Raw genomic sequence first — 13,157 nt, forward strand, 5'->3', positions numbered from 1 at the left:
GAATGAAGATGAGAATAAGAAAAGGGGTTGTAGGGGAAGAAAGAGTGAGAGACTGAGAGAAGCAGGGGCAGAAGGGGGAAGCAAAGGTGGTAGTGGGGAATAGGATAACTACTATTACAAATTTATTGCAGGTTCCCATTTGTATTTATATAAGTGATAGCAGCATGAAAGGGAAACAGTATTTACTTCCCCAAACCAAATAGCTCAGGGAAATATCTGGCTGAGAGGCAATTAAAAAGGGAATTGGTCTGCCCTGTCAGATGGAGTCTCTGGGAAATAGAATGGGGTCCTAACATGAAAAGGGACAAGGGCTTTTGTAAAATAAATAGGGACAAGATGGGTGATGGACCAGTGACTGTCCAATCACCTGAGCTTCTGAGTTTCTGAGAGAGGTTGAGTTGGGTGGCATGGTTTGGGGAGGGGGGTGTCACAAAATCTATTATTCAAATCAACCTACCGGTATTTCTTTAATTCCCAATATTTTATTTACTTAAACATCTCATATTTTACAAGCTGTCCCTCTTCACTGACATTTAAAGACAACAATTATTGCATACTCTTTCCTTCCCTACCATTTACTTCATTGCTGTTGCAGGTGAGATCTGAAGTACCAGGAAGATTGTAGGTGTAATGTTGTCAGACTACTGAGCAAAGTCTCAGAAACTTGACCTCGCTGCCATAATTAGTCTCATAGACAAGATCTCTAGTAATGAACTTCTGAAATGTTCTCAGTGTTGTGGCATTGAAAATGCAGCTGTGACTGTAATTAAATCGGTTTAATTACACAGTGACAGTTGTACTTTCAATGCCACAACACTGAGAACATTTCAGAAGTTCATTACTAGAGATCGCAGTTTTGTCTCAAGCTAAAATAAATTGGGTTGGCCTCAAGCTAACAGAAATGTATCACATGGCTTAAGCAACTGTGTAGTAAATACAAATAGAAATTAAGAAATATTTTAAAGATGTTTGCAAAATTTTAATTAAACAATTCAACAACTGGAAACTGGAAACATAGTGATCTACTAACTGTTATATAACAGCTTTTTATACTTTCTAGCCCACTGTGAGTCCAATGTGTCAGGAAAGAGAGGGTTGGAAATTGAATAAATACATTTAAAACTTATATACTTTATATAAGTTTCAACAAACATGACTTACTCTAACAATCATTATTGTTGTAGGGATATAAATAGGCAATTTCAAACAGTTGGTTCATGAGGTAAAATGTGTTTGTTCAAATTTGCAAGTGTTTCAACAGTGACTTTCACCATAGTTTATGAAAGAAGAAATACAAATATCAAAACAGCATTAATATTCTAATAAATCAAACAGATCCAGATATTGTAAAACAGATTGTAATGCTAAAACTATGAGTTTTTTAGTTTCCTAGAGTGGAATTTACACACTTTTTTTCAGGCAATTTGGTAACCATGATGCTACCACCAAAAAAACCCTCAGTATTTACTAAGACCAAATTTACTTCTGACCTCAATAACAGTTTGAGAAAGGTCTCATCTCCTAATTTGTAATCTTAATGCAGAAGGTGGAACATATATTGTTCTTCAAGTGATTAATTTTGTATGATGAATATGGTATGGTCTACCAATCAAATGAGGACAAAGGATGCCTCTTGGATCTTTAAATATACAGATTATCCTAGGCTGTTGTGGTTGCAGAATACCAAACAGACTAATAATGGATTGGATAATGAAACATTCTGTATCTTTATTCATCAAGGTCAGATTTAATCTATAAGGGATGATGCCATATGGAATGTATCATTCCCATGCACTGGAGTGGCCATTTATGAATGATTTAAAAAGAGGACAAACCCTCAAAAAGAGAAAACAAAGATCCCCTTCCTTATGTTCCCAGCCTGACTGCTACTAAAATGTGAGTTCACCATGACTTCTCAACTGCTGCCTCTCCAGTTGTTTTTATTTTCTGGCCAGGATCCTAGGTGGAAAGATGCCACAGGGGCCAGGCTCCCCTCCTACTAACTCAGTCAGGAAATTCCATCTCTCTCTCTCTCTTTCTCTCTCTCTCTGTTTGTTGTTGTTGTTGAAAAATAAACAGCAAAATATAGCAAGGAATTAAGGAGAAAGGGGAGAGAGTAAGGAGCACACAGACTCACCCGCAAACTCTATCACAAATATGGACGCTCATGCAACCACTTGAATAAAGACAAACACAAAGCTCACTCTTCCACAATTAACAGGCACACCATGATAATAGCTCAGTATTCAGCTGAAAGATCTCAAAATCACTTTCCTCCTGCAAAGCTCTAATGCTTTGAGTGTCTCGGCATCAGGCTGCAAAAAAACACCACCTGTTGCATGACGGTGAACCTCTCCCTGCTGTTCTTCCCATTTGACAGCTACTTTATTCCCCAGCCAATCAGACATTGAGCTTTATCTGAAGTTGAATCAGGGCAAATAAATTCACAGTTCAATGGTCTCCATGCCCCTCTTCCTGGTACAGATGCTTGGGACTAATATTGTGGCTGACTTGCCCTTTCACAATACCTCTATACATAAGCAAGAGAATGGCACTGCCATCAGTGAAGATTCACAAAATGCATCACAGCATGTACATCCCACAGTTCTGAGCCCACTCTTTCAGATGTGTCAAAAGGAAATCTTGTAGGGAAGTCCCATGAGGAACTTACAGAGAGGGGATGAGAAGCTGCGACACAGAGTGGTGTGGAATGAAGGTGCCATACCACATGAAGGGAAGAGCCAACTACTCAACACAGAACAGATATGGGCACAGTGTTTGAACGCTCTAGACTTCATTGAACAACAGCAGGGAGTAGTGATAAGGTCCAGTGAACAAAACTGCAAACTCCCTCTGTCCAGTACAGCTCTGGCACCTTTGCAGAGCAGTGGGGAGATAGGCAGCCCCTCTCTATCATAGCATGCCTGTGAGTGTGGCCAACATGCCAGATGATGGCTGTCTATGTATCCAGAGTAAAAGAGCCAGTCTTGTACTGGTGAGATGGCAGCATCATGGCAGCAAGGTTAGATTCACTCCAGCATGGTCCCCGTGCCTCTTCAAACTACTGTGGGGAACCAAGAAGAGACACTTTGTCAGTATTTTTCTAATATATTCAGATATCCAGAGTAATGTTTAGGATTCCCAGAATATTAGTAATTGGTCCTTGAACAATTCTAGAAATATTCTGGAATATCTAGCACTGCCATTTTAAGGTACCAAAATTAGAATTGCCTGAGCAATTGTGACAGTTCTCTAGGGATATCAGCCTCCAGGTGAGACCTGGGGATCCCCAGAATTACACTTCATTTCCAGACCACAGAGGTGAGTACCCCTGAAGAAAATGGCCGTTTGGAATCTATGGCAGCTTTTCCAGCTGAGGTTCCTGTTCTCTTCACAGTCCATCCCCATTCTCCAGGAGTTTCCCATCCTGAATCTGGTAATCCTATGATTATCTCTCACACAGAGACTTCCAGGGTTCTCTGAGCTTAGGTAAAGAGGATAAAAAGCACACCTCCCCTGCAACATGACTCCATTTGAGAGTGATTGCTGCTACTACTCTAGTCTGTGCTTTCACTTTTTACTGACTTATTTGCCTGGAAATCTTCAGGACTGCTTCACCTACAGTTTACTTTTTCTTTAAATATTACTCAAAATATTATTTCAACTTTTTCTGTGGCTTTTATTGTTGCACTAAAGACTTGGATTTAGAAGGGACAATTTGTTTTCTTTCTGGTACTTAAAAAATACTTTCCCTTTGGTTTTGTGCTGTTTTGGAAAGCGTTTGAAAGGTTTGTTTGGTCCTGTTCTCTTGGCTTATTTAGAATTTGTAACTGGTCTATATTTTCTGTTTCGGAAAAGTTTCTATTTTTTAGGATTTTTGTTTTGGGTAGGTTGTTTTAAGCTGTTTTAAACGTTTCCTTTTTGCATTCCTCTGTATTATAGTTGTTTTTTTACCATTGTTCTAAAGATCTTTGAGTGGATTAGTTTCATGGCATTTTGGGGTGTTCCTATTGGTATTTAAGAACTTTTGCTGCAACAGGTTCTGAAGAAAACTTCTAAGTAGCTTTTAACCACAGCTCTATGTGAAGGTTTTTAAAAAGAATGTTTTTAAAAAGAATTTAAAAAATACAAAATAAATTTCAACTTTATATTCAGTATCCTGCCCTCCACCAACAAATAAATAGATTTTGGTTAGTGTTCCCAAAACTTAAGCCCTGTGGGTTTATAAAATCATTGCATCATGGGCTTTACTTCAAAATGAATTATTATTATGAAAGCTGGGCTGGGCTTCAAAACAATTTAAATAAGGTGATTAAAAAAATAAGCCAAGCTTTTATGATCTAGTCCAGAGGGTGGGGCTGAATCTTTGTGGAGGTGGTGTGGGCCTGTGCCAGCAGATTTGCCCATATCACAGCATTTACCTCAGAGGAGGGCAAACATGCTGTCAAGTGGATGCTGCGGCCTTCCAGGATGCTTTGATGCTCGCTGGGTGCCATGTCAGTGCTCCTGCACCTTTGCTGGCCCTGTTGGCACAGCGGGGGCATCCCAGAGGTGTTCCCAGGGCCAGAGTCAACATTAGTCAGCTTCCAAACCAGCTTTGTGAGCAGTTATGCCACAGGCTGGGGCTTGGACTATGGATGACATAAGTCCATTAAGCTAAGGAAGGCTTTCTAGTGACAGCTGTAGGGGAGGGTTGGGTTTTTCTGCCTTTCTGCACCACCAAAAAGTCATGCGGAGGTGATGCAGCAGCACCTTCTCCAGCTGCCTGAGGCTCTGGATTGGGATGCTTGTCTAAAAAAAAAATCAGTTGGTTTTTTAGAGACAATAGGGATTAGCTTTTTTTTAAAGGTCTGCACTTATAAGCTTGGAGAAAAATAAACTATGTTTAAAAAATAATTCCATATTTTCATCACAGATTCTAGATATGAAAAGTCAGCATTTAGGCTAGGAAGTCAGTGGCAGGTTTAAAAAAGAATCTAGGTATTGTTTTATTTTTTAAAAGTTAGGTTGTGTGAATTTGAAAAAAAGGCAATTGCAGCCTAGTACTCAAGAAGAGTGGTAGACAGCAGAGGCAGACCAATCTGCTCCAGGGGGCCCTTACGATAAAACATTTTGTGTGAGAGCATCCAAATATTAAATTTGACACCAATTATGCTAATGTGTGCAAGGAAAACTGTACAGACCACAACATTTAAGGCGAAAATCGGATAACTTTTATACCGATTGACATTCTTTGATCGCATCATAGTCCTATGCATTTTTCTTCTATGGTAGTCAACCTTCAAAACTTAACAATCTGTGCTAAATTCTATTGAATATTAAAGTTGGAAGAAACATACGACACTGAAAAGTTGTTGAGTTTACTTTTGTCATAGTAGTAATAAAATTGAAGAAACATGGCTTGGAACATGACAGCCCAACTATTTTTTCACCTAATTTCATGATCTCTTGGTGGAGATTGGCTAAATGCAATTCATCTTTGAACTGTTTAGGCAGTAACTAATTTTGAAAAGATAGGATGGGCTGATCATGATAGGAAGGAATGATCAGCAAGTACTCTGAGCTATTGGCAGTCCAGAACGATCCATCGCAGGCTGTGCAGCAGAGTACAGCAGGAAAAGTGATGATAAACAAGGTCAGCAGAAGATGCTGGCTGAGTCTGAAGTCAGTGTGGATCTGCCCAACAAAGGCATCTGCAGTAAGGCTGCCTAGCACTTCCCACCCATTTAAACATGTTAGCATATGTAATAGTATGGTGTAGATCAGTTTTACTAATTTTAATAAACTGACTAAACCCAACCTGTAGTTTCATGTTGTCATTTGTAGGGCACCTGAGGCAAATATTGCTGTGTATCAATTGCAGTCTTCTGGAGGGTACAACCAGTGGTGGGATTCTAAAAATTTAGTGACTGGTTCACCCGCACCCCCCTCCTGCAACACCCCCTTGTTGCCCCCCCCACTGCCGTGCCCCACTTATCTTAGCTGGTGGAGGAGGGTGGCGGTGATCTCGGGCAGCCTGGCAGGGCCAGGTCATCCCTCGACCCAGCCCTTCAGCCAGAGCAGCCTGGTGGGGCCAGGCTGAGTGGTGACTGGGGAGCCTGCTGCGGGCTGCCCCTCAGCCCAGCTGTACCTGGCTGCTCCAGCTGAAGGACCAGGCTGAGGGGATGGAACTCGGGCAAGTGCCACGGCACCTGCCCTCGGCTTTCATTCAGGCCACCTCCTGCCCCCCCAGGCCCCGGGTAGGCAGGAGGATGCCTGTATGAAGGTCGGGGGATGGGGCTCAGGCAAGTGCTGCATGCATCTGCCCCCAGCCTTCATTTAGGCCTGGGGAGGGCAGGAGGCAGCCTGAATGAAGGGGGGGACGAGGCAAGCACTGCAATGGCAGGCCAGTCCAGGAGCCACCTGGCACTGCGGCCCCACCCCGCCAGTGGTGGAATTACAACCGGTTAGTTACCAGTTCTACCGAACTGGGGCGAACCGGCTGAATCCCACCACTGGGTACAACCTTCTAGTTTTTCTTCTCTTAAGGTTGCCTGTTCCACATCTACTAGACCCCATTCTTCCTGTATAGTGGCTCCTACCTTGTGGGAAAGTCACACTGTAGCTGTGAGGGCAGCTCCATATTTAGAAATTTTAGGATGCTCTGTAAGGTCACTTTATTTGCAAAAGCTTTTAATGGGTTTAAGTTGCAAGCATTTCCATGGGAGTGAGTTTTGGAAGGGTTTATTGTATTTTGTAATTTTTAATAGTAAGCTTTCTGGGCCACAATGAAAATTGTTTGGTATAAATGTGTTAATAGGTAAATTCATTGTGTGACATATTTGTACCTTGTATTTAGCCAGAAACATCAGATATTTCCTGATAATAAAATAATCTTAGGCACATTCTTTTCAAGATACAATACAATATGTTCAAATGGGCAGTTACCTGGTACTCTTGCAATCTGTTGCATTATCTAATTGGAGCAGTCAATGAATGAAAGTCACTTCTCTGCCTTGTTTCTGCTAAGTATCCAGTAACAGTATCCAAAAATAAATGTATTAAATGAGTTCACAAAATCCTAAAATATGCCAGTTCATTGTATTGTCGAAGGCACACTTGGCAAATAGTATATAGATATACTTTAATTCCTACTAAGAATTATTTATATAGATGAAATTGCAGAAGTGATTACAGTGGAACCTCGGTTTTCGCCGGTAATCCGTCCAGCGACTATCGGCGAAAACCGAGGCTATGCTGTCTGTACAGGTGCGATGCAAATGGAGCAGCAAAGTTACGTACAGCGAAGTTACACAAAAGTTACGCAAAGGAGGCAACTGATGAAAACGAAGGCAAAAAACAGTTGGCGACGATCAGCAAAAACTGATGTCGTCGAAAACTGAGGTTCCACTGTATGTGGTAAATTTGCTGAGTTTTTTGTACAATGTTTGATTCTGTGGAGTTTCTCCCAATACTATGATTATGTGATTAGTTCTCAGTGATATTTAAACGACACTGAGTTTACTAACTTAGTTGCTCAAGTTACTGCAAAGTATTACTCGTGGCTTGGACAACAGGCTCTTTTCTGTTAAGGATGGAAAGTTCTACTGTTACAAAAAGATCTGGTGTTAAAAAACATGCCTGAAAAGTAATGGTTTTCTTAATAGCATCAGGCATATAAGAAGTAAGGCCAATTGTTTATTTTTAACAGCTAATTCTCAATGAGTTTTGGCTGTTTCTGTCTGTGGAATTTATCTATCGGTTAAGCAGTTTGTACCTCCTTCAAATGAAGTGTACATAGATTATCATTCCTAGTCAGGAGCTATGTATTAAATTATAATTACACCTTGCCAATATTTCATCTTCCTGTTATTGATCCAGCCCCCTTCTGTCCTCTATTATTGTAAATATTATTGAACATTCCTCTGTAAGTGCTGACAATTCTCATTAAGATTTTAAAGGGGGTTTAGGTAGTCATGAATTGATTAGGTACTATTCATATTGGGATGACAGTAAAGTGGAAGCTCCTGTTAAAGAATATTAATATAATATATTAGTAATGATAAAGTAATTTTAGAATATAGGAAAGTACATTTTATATGAATCATTTGTGTGAAATAAATATTTGACAAGTGGAGAAATGTGAGAAAACTGTGGAGGCAGTCATCCTACTTGGCCTACCGTTGCCTCCCCCCATACCACTACTGCCATTTCTTCTCTCTGTTTCTTTTCCCCCATTTTAGCTACAGCTACTGTCATTCCTAATCCCTTCCTCGCTACTATAATTCCTTCTTTTTTGTTTTTTTCCTGACTTTCTATCTTTCCCTAAATCAATCCCCTCTTCTTTCTCTCCGCCAAACTGCCTTCCCTCCTTTCTCTCCCCTTCCCTTTTATCTCTCTTTTTTTTCATTCCAAGTCTGGAGCAGCTCCTATCAGCAACCGGGCCTTGAGCCTCACCCAATGTCTGCTGCCACTGCAACCAGATGTAAAGCCTCTCCTGGTATCCTTGGCCATCATGGTTGAGAGCATAGCTTCTTCTGACATCCTTATTCACTGAGGCCAAGTGCAGAATCCCTTCTGGCATCCTTGGCTGCCATTACCAGGTGTACAGCCTCTCTCAGTAAAGCTCCTTCCAGTATCCTCTGCCACCGCAGCTGGGCACAGAGCCTGTCATGGTGTCCTCTAGCACCACAACTGGGCACAGATGCTGCTGGCATCCTCCACTGCTGCGGCTAGGTGCAAAGCCTCTCTGGGCATCCTCCTGGAATGACCAAAGAAGCTGCTGCAGCAGCTGGAGCCCTCAAAGGTAAATGCATTGTCTGTGCACGCGCAGGCAATACTTTTTATTTTGGAGGAACTTTAATCCCCTCTTCCCATTTATCTTATTTTTCTAGTTTCCAGATTTTTCTACAGACTTGGGGAGTATCCCAAGTTTGAAGAAACATCTGTTTGGGGTAGGTATGTTCTTTATCTGTGGATTTAAGTATATGCAGATAGTGGGTACAGTTGGGAATTAGATATAGAATCATAGATATGTTTCAGAATGTCTCCTCCTTACCACAGAACTCCAAACTTGAAAGTACTATAAATACCTTGTGTACTGTCAGTTATATAGTACAGCAGAAGCATTCACTGTGCTTCAGGTCCCTTTTTGGTACATGGATTCAAACACAAATCAAGAAACTTAGCAGCTGTCCTTAAAACAGTACAAAATAGTAGGCCAGCATTATTATCCCAATATTGCAGATGAAAAACTGAGGCTGGTGTGTGTTTGTGTGTGTGTGTGAGAGAGAGAGAGAGAGAGAGAGCTAGCTTGACATGAATTTTCAGCCTCCTGTCTTACAGCTTTTACCCTCTGCCAGTCCTAAATAGGTCACCTCACAATAACTTCTGCCTGTGCCCTTCATTCTCAGTTGCTATCGAACTGTTGGAATTGTAAATCACACGGCATGAATCATAAATATAGGCTTTGGAGATGTCCAGTCATTTGGTTTCTATGGGAGGAAGTTATTACTCAGTTTTGTATTAGAATATTCATTGATTTTTGAGATTGCTTTTGACTAAGTTAGGGACACAATATGCTGTGGTATTCATTGTCAATGAGCAGAGATGACCTTAAAATAGCCATGAGCAGAGATGACCTTAAAAGAGAGTTAAACAGATTTATGGAGTATAGATCTACTAGCCACAGTTAGTAAAGGAACCCTCTATGCAGAAACTGTAAACCTCTGAATACTAGTGCTAGTAGGTGACATCAAGGGAATGCCTTTCTTCTAAGTCCTGTTTGTTGGTCCTCAAGGGAACTGTATGACCACTGAGTGAAACAGCTATTTGACTACTAGATGGACCCCTTTGTCTGATGCAGCACTTTGTTATACTCTGTTCCACTGAAAGGTTAAAGTGCAGTCAGCAGTAGAGAAACTACTACGCTTCCACATTAGAAAATAGTCCTGAATGAATATGAGAATTCTCATTCATTAAGTACTTCCTTTGTCAAAACCATTATTTTGTGCATTATTAAACATGTTCTTTGAGACAAAAACATTTACGGTGGATCAAACTAGTATCACCAATACTTGCCTTTTTCAAACGGTCACACTTTTCCTTGGCAGAATGGCTGATGGAGCGGCTAAGGCTGTCAGTGCCAAGGGAGACACTGAGGCATGAGGACAGGATGGAGACAAAGAAGGAGCAGGAGGCACAGGCAGTGGGAGGCAAGGCAGGAAGGCAGAGGAGAAGGCATAGGTACAGTAGAGGAGATGGGTAAGATGAAGTGGAGTGTCTGGGGAGCCTGCGCCATACTCTCCAGCTGCCTCCTGCTTACCTGCACACAGAGCACTGCCACCATGGGCCTCAAGGGCTTCTCGTTGGACTCTGCACCTTGGCACCACTGCCAACATCTTCTATTCCAGACTGCTCCCGGCTACTAGCCTCTCACTGCTCATTGCCAATCTCTCTTGCTACCAGACAAGGCGGGGGTCGACAGAGAAAGTGTCAGGGGCCCGGTGGCAGTGGCAGCAGCTTAAAGCAGGGCAGATGGAGGCCTCAGCACCAAAGACAAGGCTCCATCTTTTCCAGTGAGGACCCAATCTCTCCCTGGGGGATGATTGTGCCTTTCAGACAGTCTCCTACATCAATAAATCAAGAGGGGGTAGCAGAATTAGGTAGGCACTAGGAGCAAAGATAATTAGAGGTAGTCTTCAACACAGTAGAAAAGGCTTTCCTTGTTTGTCCTCAGAATGCAATTTTCAGGTTGACCTTTCTCCTTTCCCATCTCCTCTTCCTGTCAGCTTTGTAGCTAGAAGCTTATATAGCTCTATTTAGTAATGGACCTTACTAAATAAATATTTCTGTTCTTATTGACTGGGCATGCTTCTCAATGTGGGTCCTTATGGGGGAAAATCTCCAGTTAGCAAACAATTAAGCCCAGCAGCCCCTAGATTGTCCTAAATTACAGTTCCTATGATAGAACAAAATGAATATTCAGTGAATGGATGTTTTCTTACTTTGAGATGCCCATAACTATTTTTGAAGATGCTTAAATACCTCATTTTTTAAATTATAATTGGTAAAAAAAGAAACATATTGGTTTAATCTCTCTCTTTATTGGTCTAATACACAACAACACAAACAGTGTCCAGAACACTGAGATTCTCATCTTCAACACTGTCCTTGTAAAAACTTTTATGAGGACCAATAAAATAGACACAATACATTGCTGAAGCTTTCCAGCCACTCTCGAACTAGAACAAAGGCAGAAGAATCAGATTTTTTAGACCATGTTGCTATAGAGATTATATTTTTCTTTCATTACCAATTATAATAACAAAAATGAGGTATTTCATAACTATAATTATCAAATATAGAAATGAAAGAAACACCCTATCTAAACAGCCCATAAGGAAAAAGCAATTATTTTATTTTGCCTTGCTCTAGTTTTTGTTATTGCTGTCTCTAACTCTGTTGGCTTCAGATTTATAAGACAGTCAGCATTTTATTAACTAAGGGCATGGGGAAAGCACAGTATTTCTTAGGAGGAGGAAGAGAGGCACTCTGGGCATTCTAGATTGACTGCAAGCTACAATTACATATGTACAGTGGCGTAACGCCCATAGGACAGGGGGTGCGACGCCCCGAGCATAGGCTGGGCTGTCGAGGGGATGTGGCGGGGGCATTCTGGGGCAGGGCAGGGGCGGGCTGCCAATGTCATGGCAGAGGTGCAGGGTGCATGCACCCCGGGTGTAGTTTCCCCTCACTCCACCTCTGCATATGTATGAGGTACTCTGGTCCTAAAAGATACAATGTGTGGCTTGCTTCACCAACTTTTCCCATTCCAATGTGTGGCTTGCTTTACCAACTTTTTCCTTGCAGTCTCCACTGCCCTACTTGCCTGCTTCTCTCCAAATCTTATCCTCCAACTAAGCAAATCTATCTTAAGGTCTTGTTACTGCTGCATATGCAGATGTCTTGCTCTCCTTCAGCTATGAAACGTTCAAACTAGGACCAGTATATGTCTGCCTGAGTAAAATCCAGACATGAGTAAAATTCTATGGTTTGCTTCTTGTCATCTGCTTCTTAAATTGTGTTTAGATGGAGAGCCCTCTTTTTGTGAATCAGAGCCTTGCCACATAGGTTGAAGATTCCAGTGCCTCTCACAGGAGAAATCAAGTGATACAAAACTAGGTTAGTTGTTAAGGGATGTTTGAGTGGGACTATGATGAGTGCTTTACTCCCACAGTTAAACCCACAACAAGGACATTCCTAATTGTTGTGGTAGTTACATAAGCCATCCAGATTGAATTCTTGCACGGAGAAATAGAAGCAGTCATGTACATGGACCAGCCAGCATGGTGTAGTGGTTAAAAGCAGTGGACTTTAATCTACAGATCTGGGTTTGATTCCCACTCCTCATGAGCAGTGGACACTAATCTGGTGAACCAGGTTTGTATCCCCACTCCTACACATGAAGCCAACTAGGTGGCCTTGGACTAGTCCTAGTTCTTCAGAACTCCTCCAGCCCCACATACCTCACAAGGTATCTGTTGTGGGGAGAGGAAGGAAAGCAGTTTGTAAGCCACTTTGAGACTCTCTTATGGTTGGATTAGTATGGGTACAAATCCAAACTCTTTTTCTTCTCTTTTTCTCCTGAAAGCATAGAACTAGGCAAGCAAGAGCTTCACACTTGTAAGGATATGAGCTTCAAAAGAAATCATCTATGGCCTAAAGCAACAGCATGGAAGAAGCTGATCCAGATGCTTAAGCGAGAAGATATCACACAAGACAAAGTTAAACACAGCCTGTAAATCAGATACACAGATGACCGATGTAGATCATCTGATGCTGCCATATGAAGACCAAGATGACAGGGAGGAAGTAGCGCACCATCTGAGTCAAGACATTAGAAGTAAAGCACCATAACTGCGACAGTGGTCATTCTGTGCAAAATCGCTGGATCACCAACCGAGGCTAACCAGAACACAATAAAAAGCCTTGTGAGATATCTGAAGCAGCTTGTACGTCTCAAACTGAAGTTATATCTATCAACAACCCCAGACAATTGGGTTATGTAGATGCTAACTGATTAAGAGACAGTACAGTTAGGACAGCCACCACTAGACACTGTCTGGTCTAGGGAGCAATTGCCTGGTCAGGCAAGAAACAAGCAACAATTGCACTGT

This window comes from Sphaerodactylus townsendi, linkage group LG09 (assembly GCF_021028975.2).
Source record: "Sphaerodactylus townsendi isolate TG3544 linkage group LG09, MPM_Stown_v2.3, whole genome shotgun sequence".
Taxonomy (NCBI): Eukaryota; Metazoa; Chordata; class Lepidosauria; order Squamata; family Sphaerodactylidae; genus Sphaerodactylus; species Sphaerodactylus townsendi.